Raw genomic sequence first — 14,905 nt, 5'->3', positions numbered from 1 at the left:
TTATACATATATATATATATTAACCTAGTAATATATATATATTATATAATTCTTTTCATAAGGAAACAACCACTCTCCACTTTGCCACAAGGCATGCTGTTTTCATCCGACCGCGTCTCGTAAACGCTTTAGAACCTCCAAGGAAAATGTCTGGTTAATAGTTAGACCAGGAAGAATAAAGTGTGTGTGTGGACAATACCTTTCGCATCAATAAAGCAAATGAGCATCGTCTTGACATCGGACGTCACTTGAAGCACCTTTTTGAGGAGTGGTGACATTGAATGCCTCCGCTGACTTGATTGCTGCTACCTTTCCGGGTTGTAGCCGTAGCAGTAGCTTTCGTCCCCGGTGATAAAGTTCGAAGAAAGGTCCGGATAAACATCCAGCCGCCCATTTATACATATCGATATATATCTAACTACCCATCTATCAATCTATCTATCTACCTATCTATCTATAGTGTTGTTGTACTGCATCTTTGTTTTGCACAGATTCTCCTCTTTTTGATTTTTTCCATGGCTCAAACGAAGGAACAGCGGGCTTCCGTGAAATTCTGTATATATATCAGCACATGTAAACACGTCACTAAAATGACTATGAGTACTATATATACATACCGATATATATCTAACTACCCATCTACCAATCAATCTATCTATCTATAGTGTTGGTGTATTGTCACATGATGCATCTTTGTTTTGCACAGATTATCCCGTTTGTCGATTTTTGCCGTGGCTCAAACGAAGGTACAGCGGGCTTCCGTGAAATTCTGCTTTCTGCTGGGGAAAACGGCGGCCGAAACAGATCTCAGGTTCCTTCAAACAGCTCACAAAGACCTTGCCATGAGCAAAACACAATTTTTGCGATTGGTTTTCACGCTTTAGGAATGGTCCCTTGTTGCTTGAAAACCAACCTCGTTCAGCCTGAATGTCGACCTCTTGAAGAATGCAACCATCATGAAAATTAGTGAACTGATATTAGAGGACAGTCGTCGAACAGTTGACGAACTTGTTGATATGACTGGTGTGTCCCGAAGCTCTTGGCAATGAATTTTTTTAGAGAGGATTCGCGAATAAAAGGATTGCAACTAAATTTCCTTGCTTAGGGAATATCAAATGCAGTCACGTGTCGTGAACTGAAAGAAGAGCGGCTAGAAGTTTATCCGGACCTTTTTTCGAACGTCATCACCGGGAACGAAAGTTACTGCTACGGCTACAACCCGGAAAGGTAGCAGCAATCAAGTCAGCGGAGGCATTCAATGTCACCACGCCTCAAAAAGGTGATTCAAGTGAAGTCCGATGTCAAGACGATGCTCATTTGCTTTATTGATGCGGAAGGTATTGTCCACACAGACTTTGTTTTTCCTGGTTTAACTATTAACCAGATATTTTACTTGGAAGTTCTGAAGCGTTTACGAGACACGGTGGGACGAAAACAGCATGACTTTTGCCAAAGTGGAGAGTGACAATGCGCCTGCGCGCACCACCTCGAACGTGAGACAGTTTTCGACCAAAATGGGATGACCCCCGCCTACGCACCCTCCCCATTCATCCGATCTTGCTCTCTCTGACTTTTTTTAATTCCGGCGAGTATCGTTCCGAACAGTGGAAAACGCTTGAAAATGCTTGAAAGGGAGAGTAGTTTGAAGGTGAGAAAATCTAAACATTGAAATGTAAGTGAATAAAATAATATTGCAATATTTCGGTTTCTTTTCGGAACCCTCTTGCATACGTATATATATATAGGGAGAGTTTACGAAAAAAGACGAAGACAAGTGGTGTACTGTTGTACAAAACAAACATATGTATTAGTATAACGCTCAGGAATAGAAAAAATATTTTACGTTTCGAGCCTACGCTCTTCTACAGAAAGGGACACAGAAAAAACAAGGAGAGACAAAAATGTGTGTAGTCGCTAGCGATCTATCATGGGGACTGAGTCGGACAGAAGGATCACACACGAGAGGGAAAGTAGGGGAGATAACAAAGTAAAGATGACCTCCAACACGACGGTGCGTGTGTGTATAAGAGAGTATGTATGTGCGTGTGAAAGAGGGCTAGTGGTCTGGACTGTGCGTGTATGTATGTGTAGGTGCATGTATGTGTATGTATGGGAAGAGAGAAAGAGAGGGTGAAAGATTTAGAGAGTAAGAGAGAAGAGAGAAAGAGAGTAAGAGAGAGGAGATAATGATAGTAGGGGGTGAAGAGAAGTAGGAGTGAAGAGAATTAGGAATCGGGGCAAGAGAGGAGAGTTGGGTGGGAGGAAGTAGGAGGGAGGGGGAGAGATTGGAGAGAAGGAGAGTGAGGGAGCAGAGAGAAAGAGAGAAGAGAGAAAGATAGTAAGAGAGAGGAGATAATGATAGTAGGGGGTGAAGAGAAGTAGGAGTGAAGAGAATTAGGAATCGGGGCAAGAGAGGAGAGTTGGGTGGGAGGAAGTAGGAGGGAGGGGGAGAGATTGGAGAGAAGGAGAGTGAGGGAGCAGAGAGAAAGTGAGAAGAGAGAAAGAGAATAAGAGAGAAGAGGCAAACAGAGTAGGGGTGAAGAGATGTAAGAATGAAGAGAAGTAGGAGTCGGGGAGGAGGTTAGATGAAGAGGGGAGGAGAGTTGAACCCAAATGGCGTAAAAGAGCGAAGAGAGAAGATTAATCCCTGTTCACGGCACAAACGGGAGTGCGGATGGCCTCTGTGCAAGGACAATCCGAACACAGACAGGTGTTGCAAGGAGTGACCGGAGGAGCGGAAATGGCGTGAGACCAGGGTGTCATTGCCGAGGCGGATGTCTCGGAGGTGTTCTGCGAACCGGTCAGCCAAGTGGCGTCCCCTTTGTCCGATGTACAGGGAATGGTAGAGAGAGCAGGAGATGCAATAGATGATATTGCTGGAGGTGCAGGTGAAGGAGTCATATATACATGTATGTGTGTGTGTATGCGTGTGTACAGCAAGAACTGAAGTAGTAGTGCTGCTCCACTTGAATATATGTATGCATTATTTTCGTCCAAACAAAGTTAACGTTGCCTTCACTATGTACTTTGATATGACTACATATAATTAGCTGAGCATCGTAAACATATTTATGGAAGAGGTTTCGACATTCAACAAATAATTAACTAGAAATAGAGTATCAGAATGATTTGTTTTTGTAGACGCGAATAATTTGAAATGTAAGTGCACTTTAGACTATGATGATTTCGCGGAGGTCATATAGAAGCTATACAGGAGAAAAAAGTATCATTATTTATAAATTGAAACTTATCCATTGATTCCACAGCATTCTTTACATAATTATGAGCTATATTATAATTTTTTCTTTTATCAACTAATGAACATAAATTCAGGATGATTTTAATCAATAAGTAATCATACAGATAGACATATTCAAAGAAAACATTTTTTTTAATGTAAGAGTTATGTTATATATATGTGTGTGTGTACTGTAATAATGGGAAAATATTCTAATTTCTTTGATATACTTTCATTGTTAGATTACTTTATAGAACAACTCATATATATGTGTATATGTCTATATATATATATATGTGTGTGTGTATAAGTCTATATATATATACAATTATGTATCCAAAAAATATAACAAAATAATAAGTTTTTGAAGATTGGAAATTTGCAAATGACGGTCTCTATTTGGTCGTCATGGATGATAGATGGAGGTCCACTACGCTCATGATCTTCAGGGCTCATGTCTTTAATGCGAAATCGTTTAAACCATTTTCTAGCTGACCACTCATTGGTCGTTTCCTCACAAAATGTTTCGATTATATTGCAAGCAGTTTCAGCTATCTTACGTCCTTTCTTGATGAATCGCAAAATTTTTCGAATATTGCTCTGCGACAGTTCCATTTCATATGATTTTAAAAGCGGTGAAAAAGATACCAACGTTAATTTATTGATGCGTTTCTGCAAGTCTAGATCTGTATCATCAGAAAATTGCAAAATCATGTTTAAAAAGATTACAAACTGCAAAAATGCGGTAAAATTTCTTCATGGTGCGACACGTTGCTTACTTTATACTCACTCTGATAGATATAGAGATAGATAGATAGATAGATTGATAGATAAAGAGATAGATAGATAGATACATACATACATGCATAATAGAGAGACAGATACATAGATAGATAGATAGATAGATAGATAGATAGATAGATAGATAGATAGATAGATAGATAGATAGATAGATAGATATATATAGATAGATAAATAGATAGGCGGTTAGATAAATACATAGATAGATAGATGGACTGAGAGAGAGTTAAAGAGAGAGAGGGAGGGAGATAGACGAAGTGACTCATATTTCTATAACCATTATTATCATAGAGTACAATGTTGCAATATATATTCAGCGTTTTTGACAACCTTTATCGTGAGATTATTTCAACTGTGAAGGAGCCTTGATTTTCTACGAATAAGCAGGCTCGGCAACAAATGATACACTACAAATTTTTGTGAGGATGTTGGCTTTGAATCGAGGGTGTTTACTTGCATCCCTGCAATGAACGCATTGATTTTATCTGGCAATTATAGAAATCAACAACAATGATTTTTTAATGAATGTAGCATAACTGAAGTAAATGTCATTGTACTGCGAATGATTACCAACAATACATACGAAAAGTTGTTCGATGTTTTTGTCTTTCGGACAAAGATAGAACGAACGAATAAGGGATGCCATTTCCTTAGATTTTGTCTGCAAATAGTGTATCATGATCGAAATCATAGATTAACATCTTTCTGACAAATACAGGGTTTTGTTGGATGTAGGTTTTGTAGCTACCATTACCACTTTTTATGACCATGCTCAGGTTTATCTTCTTATAGATAACGTAGTGTTTCTAAAAGTGCGATACATAATATTACAATATGAAGGAAATCAGTATAACGTAAAAGTTTATGAATCAGTATTTGCCTTTGACAAAAGAAATACCTGAAGTTGCAGCTCCAGTTTATTTTAATTAAATTGTCTATCATAAACGATTTTAGACACGGATCTACGTTTTTATTGGCTCACAAAATGAACGCGAATCCATAAATACTAATACGTAAAGTAGCACATACAAAGCAAAAAATAATAGAAATTAAGAGAGTATGTAAAAATGATATAAAGCTAAAGGAAGAAATGGAAGGAAGCGAAAGAAATGAAGAAAATAAGAATAGTTTTTACATAAGACATAATTGGAAGAGTGGCAAAGGAAAAGAGCAACTCCGCCAACAATTATGGAAGTATTTTCTCTTAAAAACTGAATACTTACGATGAAGAGTTTGAAAGACATTTCAATTACGTTCGTGGAGAATCTAACGTTCTTTTACTGGATATCATTTTATTAGTTAAAAATATTGAATGTCTTGTGGGTATTTAGTATTTCTTTTACCAATGTAGACTAGACTCAGAAAAGAACGTCAACAAATTGCTTACGCGATGCTGTCCTCGTTCCCATCACTTATAATTAAATATGTCGATTACAATATTGAGACATTTATAACAATTCTCTGTGCAACAAAAACACGTCATTTCAAACGAACGAGCTACACAATTAAAACTAGTAGTAGTAGTAGTAGTAGTAGTAGTAGTAGTAGTAGTAGTAGTAGCACCAGCAGCAGCACCAGCAGCAGCAGCAGCAGCAGCAGCAGCAGCAGTAGTAGTAGTAGTAGTAGTAGTAGTAGTGTAGTAGTAGTAGTAGTAGTAGTAGTAGTAGTGGTAGTAGTAGTAATGGTGATGCGCATTATTGTCTGTTTCGACGTATGCGAATTTGAAGAAAAGGATTAACATCAAAAATTAAAAATGACAGAAACTACATCTATTTGAGATGGGTGCATGTATGTAATTTGAGTCTAGTTATGGATTTTGCAATGAAGTTTGAATGGAGACAATGATGATTTTGATTTAAGGATAATGTGCCTGGTACCTGATGATACTAGGATATAACTCATTTATTATTCTGTTTCTTTAACTCAAATTGATGTAATGCATCATGACACATTTGACACCGTTCACATGCAGAAGAAAGCAAAATATTCTGGTCAAACATATGGTCTCACAAGAAGCAACACGAATCTGAAGCAGAATGGTTAAAGGCACTCAAAGTGGTGAGTGGAGAGTATCAGCAGGAGGATTTCAGAATAACCAAAGAGATTATTAGAGATTAGTGCAGGAAAATTCCTAACTGGGAAGCATCACAGATGCAGCACAGAATATGTCAGTGAACAGGTCGCGGTCTCAAAGCGACGAAATTATTTTGACAAATTAAATTTAAATGTTCAAGTGAATCTAACGGTTTATGTGTTTCTAAAATGGCTTATAAACACCTTCCACGCTGCAATTGTTTTCGTTTCAGCACACGATCTCACATCAGGTCACTTGTTACGCAAGTACATCTCCGTATATATATATATATATATATATATATATATATATAAACATGAAGAAATTATTAACATTATTAAAATCTACTTATAATTAATGTCTAGTTACAACATCTTACACAAATTGAAAATGCGCGTATAGATGGGTAAAATAATTTGACGGCAAGTTCAAAGTAATCTCGGAATAACCTCTTAATGAAGGGCATTTAATGCTTTATATTTATATAAATTCCTTAACCCCTCCCGCGCCCCATTGATAAATAGAAACATTACATTTTTTAATATTTAATGACTGCATCAAATATTTAGGAACCTTAAACACGTCAGTTATAGAACTTCTAAAATGTAGTCGTGTAAAAATCTGTGTAAAATGAAAGCTAATAAGATAGCATTAAGTGTTATAGGACTCTGTATTACAAAGTCTCACACATGTCATTACTCTTTACACTTATATTCTTTTACTTGCTTCAGTAATTTGACTGTACCCATGCTGAAGCACCACCTTTAGTCGAGCAAATAAACCCCAGGAATTATTCTTTGTAAGCCTAGTACTTATTCTATCTTTCACTTTTGCCGAACCGCTAAGTTACGGGGACGTAACATAACAGCATCGGTTGTCAAGCTATGTTGGGGGGACAACACAGACACACAAACGTATACACACACACACACGCACAGACACACACACAAACACACACACACACACACACACACACACACACACACACACACACACACACACATATATATATATATATATATTATTTCATAACCAAATGCAATAATCATCCCGAAAATCTACAGAGAGTCACATGCCTTTATTTTCATTTTTTACTACTCACATATGTCTCAATATCTACATACACCAAACACGCCAACGGACATTCGCACACTTACATATAAACATACATGCATAATGCATATATATATATATATAGCCACCTAAATACCCACTATATATATATATATATATATATATATATATATATATATATATATATATATATAATATATATATATATATATATATATATATATATATATATATATATAGTGGGTATTTAGGTGGCTATCAGTCTATATATATAGTTCACTTAATGCAGTCTTAATGAATTTAATTCTCATTCGCTGAAATATAGGTGCTATTCAGCACTCTCAGTCACAATTTGTGAGAATTATTTTTTCCTTTACAGTTTTATACTTAATCTAGTTCCTTATGTTAATTTTTATTATACACATTAGCATTTCTCTAAATCAGCAATACATGTATATGGTAAAAAGATATATGGACAGATATATTCAACTAAACCAACCGAGAAATGAAGTAGATCCTGATGAGGTATCTGTAACTAACAGGCGAATTGGTCCAGTGCTCCTAGCTCTGCTCATACGGTAGTTATTTCCATGCCGCTTTAAGTGTTCCAGCCCTTATTTCCCGCCATATAAGTGCTATTCAGCATCTTCAGTCAAAATTAGTGATGATTAAGTCATTCCTATGTATATATATGTGTATATATATATATATATATATATATATATATATATATATATATATATACGTGCATCAGAGAGTATCGGTTATATTGTCTTTTTCACGTTTCTAGAGTGAATATATTGAAATATGCTATATGCTGCTAAAATATTTCAAGTAGTGTACAGTTCTGATTTTGTCGCAGCCCTCTACACAGGTTTTTATTTCCCGTCTTAAAAAAGGGGTTTTGTCCATAAGTTTTAAAACGTATATGTTTATATTTACAGAATCATTGCATTTATTATCAAAATACTAGCAACAGTATTCTATGTTTATATGACACTGACATGTTCTTGTGCTCTCAACAGATATTGTCCCAATGAATAATGATGAATCCAGGTATTGATATCCTTGGGAATCTAATCATTTTGAATGCTATACCGATACACCTACAGATGAATTAATTTAAATTAATATATTTAAAGAAAATTCACAATGTATTCTTTAGCTCATAACATATAAAAAATATGCAAATATTGCACAACCCTTGCTTTTAGTTTTGGTTTGTTTTTTATTTGAATTCATTCCTGTAACTTAAAATCTTTAGATTAAATTGAGTAAAATTCAAACTCGATATTACACAAGCAGATCCTATAATAATCCCAAATATTTCATTCTAAGGATTATCGATACTTGTAGTGGATCATTTTGCAGTATATATGATATTTAAAACATTTTGGGTAAACGTTTGAAAATATTGATCATCTTTAATTATAACCTGCACCTATGCCACAATATTACAAACACTGTTTTCGTAAATATTTAGAAGTAATTACATATTGTCATTTACCTCTCTGAAGTCAAGTGAATAATTATTTCCTTGCAGGTAATCCAATATATACCCGATCAATTATGCACTAAACTCCGTTATTATTAACGATCAAAACACGTTTTCGAATTTAATGAAACCGCAATATTGAAAATCGCTTGTGAAAATAGTAACGGAAGTTTTTATATATTTCATAACACGAAAGAAACAACTTTTTAATGCATTATTATGAAAATTCCAAAATATATACTTTAGGAATCAATAAGAAACAATACATTTTTAGGGTTCTCAAGATATATAGAGATGTTCACTAAGCATCGGTGTTACTGCTATTCTCTGACAAATATACAAATATGTTCCTAAAAATATTTTTCGCCATCTCTCTAAAAACGAAATCCATGATTTTCTTATAACAATAAAACTCAGATTATATATTGTATAAAGCTGCTATTATTGTATTATTTCTCATGTACATACATTCTTACACACTCACAGACACTCTTATATGTGTATGTACCTGTCATTGTATATTTGCGCGTTTCTATGCATATGTATATATATAATTATATATTCATATATGCTTTTATGGAGATACAGAAAGGAGTAGTGTTACAGAATGTAATAAAGAGAAGTATATTTGCAGTAAATATTTTGGATAGCATTTCATAAAAAAAATGAAACAGAAAGCCTGAAGAACAAAAAATACTGAAAAATATCTATCGGTTTGTACAAAGTAGTTGTATTCATAGAAGCTATCAATATGCAACAGAAAAAAAAAATATATACACGTCATTTTTTCTTAGCTATGATTTGGTGTTCTATATCAGTAAACATGATGTTTTGGAAAGTGTTCATATATATATTTTGCATAGTTATCCAGTCATTTACACTATGTGTGTGATGTTTGTTTTGTTCGTGTGTATGTGTTTGTATTAGTGTGTGTGTGTGTGTGCATGATTGTGTATGTATGTGTGTGTTTCAAAGTAATCATACCATGTGATATAAAGGTGCGTTGCAAGTAAGAACGAATTATAAATCTTTCCTATCATATTCGGACTCTGCACTTTCAAACCCCCGAAATAATAAAACTGTCAGTAAAGACAGCGATTGTAGATGACTATATTTATTCAGTAACTAGATATATCTGCCGCATATAATAATGAGATGAGTGCTTGCGTATTTCGTATAAGTCACCTAGTAATTTTAACTAATTATTGCTCATACTTTTTACAACCTAATAGTTAAAGACACAATTCTCCTTCAAATAGTTGCAACATCTCCAGCGACTGCATTTTATTTTTTAGATAATGGTATCCTCTCATGTGTCAGGGTGCAATGTTTTTTTCATATTTCTTAGCTTTCCACATTAAATGTACAACATCAAATATAATAGCATAAATTGCTCATACCTGACTACTGTAAGATTTTACATCATCGATTCCATCATAAATTCTGCTGTCTAAGCGAGCAATATTCTTACTTTACAGAAATTTTCAAACTTCCTTCGTGTCTACGTCTCTGATTTACAAAGCATCATATCATTAGGGCACTCTTTCCAAATCGTTCGGCAGCAGTCATTTGTGATAACGAGTGTAATTTAATGTGCCCGTTCGCTCGACCTGCTAGAAATAGCCCTCTTTGAAAAGTAACATAAGGTGATACCTTGTCCGTTGTGCTTAGAAATATGACGGCATGGTTATTACATGAATATTCTGATGCGGCATATTTTAGAAAGGGAATTTATCATATACAGATACGGATTTACTAAAAGTGAAATGTAAAGCAGAGAGATGTAGGATAAAGAAACTTTAAGGGTTTGCTTGAATTTAAGGGATTTGTAACTCATAAGCAAATCTGAGATAAATGCATGATTTACATTTAATGTAAACTCATAAAACACGGACATATAGTAAAAAATGTATAAAATGAAAATAATGATGTGGTGAAAGGTGAACACTTAAAAATAATATCAGTGTATATTTCATTTCAACTTCGTGCCATTTTCCGAACTATGTTACATTTTCTAGACTGACCGCAAATACCCTAGCATAAGGTTTGCTATACAAAGCTCAATATAAAAGCAACAAACATAGACTAACCTAAAATTGAAAATGGAAAGAGAAACAGACGTACGACCGTTCAATACGAAATCTCATTCAGAAAACACTCAGCGTCTTTAAAGAATGTGTGTAAGGCAAGATTATGTATTCATTCATACATATATGCATACATTCATACATATGTGTGTGTTTGTTTGTGTGTGTCTGTGTGTGAGTCTGTGTGTATGTGTGTGTATGTCGGTGAGTGTGTGTGTAGTCGAACCTTGTACTTCGCTTGAAGCATTGTAGTACAGAGGAAAAAATTGAATGAAACATCTTTCAATGCAGACGTTTTAAAATTATAAAATTATAGCTTCGGAATAATGCAGTCAAAGGAATATGTATTTACATGGAATGTTATTTCCGACATCTCGGTGTTTGAGTTAACAGCATCAGAAACTCTCCAACTGCTGGTGTTGGATTTAGTTGCAGTAACAGGTTGTAGAATCAAATCAAATTTATTGGCAGGAAAAGAGCACAATGTGCATAAGCCATGTAAAATAAAAAAAAAACAGTTATTCACTTATTGTTATATACAGTTTTATATATAGTCACCACAGTTGGCTAGAGCTTAGTCCAGGGCAGTTAAATGACATCTCGTGGTAGCTTGTTCTACGGGGCTGCGATGCGGTCGGTGAATGCGGCCTTCCGCCTGTTGAGTCGAAAGTGTCGGGGATAGTTTGCGATAGAGAATGGTAGCAGGCATGCCGTGGTGGTGGTAGATGATGGTGATGTTGGCTTAGGTTTGTGTGTTGGTCGTGATCACTGTGGCGTATTAATAGAAGCCACCCGGCCGATGAATAAATCTTGAATGTAAGCGTTTGTGGAAGGAATACGCGTAAGTAGTCAAGTGATCTTTTCGGCGGACTTAGAGTGGTCGTACGATGATATCGATATAATAGCTTTAGCATTTGGAGCACCGTATCTGGTAGAACAAATATACACATAGCCACGTGGTCGTATTGCGAATACGACATTCGCCAATGTGCAGGCAGATGTTCTGCGACTGACCAGCCCTTTAATATATGATCTCGCAGGGACGGCCCCGAATGGGCCTATATGAAGTCTAGGCCTTCCCTGCTGTTGGCCTTGTGGATGGCTGAGGTAATCATCTTATACAAGCGGAGAATCTTCAAGAGGCAGGTCCTAGAGAGATTCCTCTTGCCTCGTCTATCCGGCTTCTATTCGAGTATCGAGTCAGCAACGGAAATGGAATATCCGTTGGTCTCATGTACTTTGAGGAACTGAGCAACAGTTCATCCAGCGTCGTGTGACCGCTGCATTTCTTGTGTATCCTACATCAAAAGCAAGAATGTCGTTGCTGCTAACTAAAAGACCCAGCTCTCCGGATTAACATTCTTTATGTAAATACATAAAACTTTGACTATTCTCTTCTGAAGATACAGGTTTACGGGCGAAATATAAATTTATTTCGTTTTATATCTTTCTGCATTTTCATCAGGTTTCCTTATTCGTATTTCCACTTACCTTCTACGTATACATGCATATGTGTGTGTGTGTGTGTGTGTGCATGTGTGTGTGTGTGTGCATGTATATATGTATGTATACATACATGTGCCCGTACATGTGTATGCGGGCGCGCGATTTGAAAATCTTAAGTCAGATGCGTGTTTATGTGTAGTGTATTTCGTCACCTAAGTGATCATTAGTATGCTACCATTATATACATTAGTAAATATATATGGATATTATACAATCTTCGGAAGGCTTTGCAATTTGGTATTTATATAGATGTACAAACACATATTACGCAGTAATGTTAGGGGTATTGCCTGCATACAATTTACCAGTGTTCTTATGGATTTATGCACACCTTCGTGTATATGTTTGTGTGTATGCGTTCGGGCGTGTGTCTGTCTATGTGTGTGTACAGAAAAGTCACCACAGGGATAACTGGCTTGTGGCGGCCAAGCGTTCGCAGCGACGTCGCTTTTTGATCCTTCGATGTCGGCTCTTCCTATCATTGCGAAGCAGAATTCGCAAAGCGTTGGATTGTTCACAGGGAACGTGAGCGGGGTTTAGACCATCGTGAGACAGGTTAGTTTTATCCTACCGATGCATCACGCGTACGCGGGGTTCTCGGCGTGCATCCGAGGCGGCGGCGCGTTCGCGCGTCGTCCGTCGTGGCCGTTGCCGCCGACGCTTCCTCGGCCGACCTTAGGCGGGCGTCGGCAACGTCAACTCGCCTACGGCTATCCCGTCCAGTACGAGAGGAACCGCGGGATCGGAGCAACGGTTTGCACGCTCGCTCGATAGAGCGGTGGGGCCAGGCTGCCTCTGAGCGATAACGGCGGAACGCCTCTAAGCCGGAACCGTAGCCGGATCCGAGTTGTTTTCCAAAAGCGTCTCAACCTCAAGGCGCACGCCTTAGCTCGGCATTCGCCGTCCGCCCGTCGCATTCGCGCGGCGAGCGGCAGCGTCGCTGGCGGAATTGCCATTTGGGGACGCGGCGGCGGCGGCGTCCGCGCCGTCGTCTGCTCGCCCCGCCCCGACTTGCCGTTCGGAGTGACGTGCTTAGTAGATAGGTGTGTATGTATGTGTGTGAGACAGAAAGTCTTAGTAATTGTCTATATATATATATATATATATATATATATATATATATATATATACACATATATATACAATAAAATACGCTTGCATACGTATGTGTGCGCGTTTACGTATATGCGTGCGTGGCTGTGCATGTATGTGACTATGTGTAGACAGATTCCTATTCCCAACAGTTCTATTAATTTACGCTACTCATATATTTATCTCTTTTCTTTTTCTGAATACATTTCACCACAATGCTATTTCTTTAATTAAATAATATAACAAATGATGTCTTTGATCTCAGTTCTTAAGCGTATTGGAAATTCTTTAACCAACATAATTGTTTATTTTACCATATCTTTCTATTAATAATTGTTCAGTTTTCAAAGATGAAGAGAGAAAAAGAGAATATGTCAATCGAGTGATAAAACAAGTGAAAAGCTAAATTACGTTCATTAAAATAAATAAAGCAGAAGGTGATTTATTAAAATTAAAAAGAAACGAAATCATTAATGTTGATTTCATTTTTTTTCTTCGTCATCTTTATGTTTATCACAAGCAAATCCAGGATATTACCTCAACCATTTTCTCTATAACAATTTCCAGGCAGTTCCCTTATCCTCTTTGCTCGGTCTTCTGCGCAAGGGATGTCGGAATTCGCTTGCTTCATTTCTTCTCACTATAAGAAAAATATAAGTATTCAGGGAAAGCGATAGTAACACAAACACAGACGCGCGCGCACACTCACGTAAATATAAACTGTGACATAGTATATGCCAATACTATCTGCTAATAAATTTTCAATGCTTCATATACATGTGAAAAGAAACTACCAATTTACTGCGTACCGTGTAAACATCTTAGATTTTCTGCACATTTATTAACAAATTTGCGACAAATTACATATGTTTTGTGTGTATATGTATGTGTGCGCGCGCCTCTGTGTGTATGTATGGATGTATTGTAAGTGGGAGATTGTATTTTTAAACTACTTTATCAATTTGATATTAATATTTTTCTTGAACGCCTTTCTTGATACAACCTTGATTCTACTAGAATTAAGAATTGTCACGATCCCTGTATCTACGATTGTGCACAATATCTAAGTCAGACAGAGAAATATATCGAGGTAGTCAGCACGTTTTTAAAATACGTCACATCGGCGGTTCCTCTAAAGTTTATAACCCATACGAGAATGTATAACTTTTTCTTTAGTCAAATTCATTATCACGTTTTATTTTAATATTTAGAAGTGTGAGTCAGACTCAAAATACATCAGTCTAAATTGAGTATTTGCTCAGATGCCCAACGCACAAATATCAAAGTCTAATTCCTAGTGACGATGTGGATTATTTCATGTATTTAGCCATACACTGTAACTCTCTGAAACGAAATGTTATGTCTTTTTTTAATAATGGTATACCACTCCCCCGGGACGAATGAAATAATCTGGTCACTCTAAGTAAAGAGATTACTAGTAGGCGGTTAGAGATAGTTGTGTCTTTACTGGTTTTACTAGATATACTGTATATCGAAGTGGACCTTATAAAAATCCAACATTATTAAGGATAAAACAG

General features: G+C 36.4%; 1 long non-coding RNA gene across 1 annotated transcript; it reads right to left on the bottom strand.

The window, feature by feature from the left end:
- Positions 1 to 2,952: 2,952 nt before the first annotated feature.
- On the bottom strand, positions 2,953 to 13,068 carry LOC118763227. The gene is made up of 3 exons (XR_004998977.1): positions 12,935 to 13,068; positions 3,629 to 3,633; positions 2,953 to 2,965 (listed from the first exon to the last, which is right to left on the bottom strand). It is a non-coding gene; the product is annotated as an uncharacterized LOC118763227 (long non-coding RNA).
- Positions 13,069 to 14,905: the final 1,837 nt, after the last annotated feature.

This window comes from Octopus sinensis, linkage group LG4, assembly GCF_006345805.1.
Source record: "Octopus sinensis linkage group LG4, ASM634580v1, whole genome shotgun sequence".
NCBI lineage: Eukaryota > Metazoa > Mollusca > Cephalopoda > Octopoda > Octopodidae > Octopus > Octopus sinensis.
The sequence above is the reverse complement of the archived record's forward strand: the minus strand, read 5'-3'. Positions and strand labels throughout refer to the sequence as shown.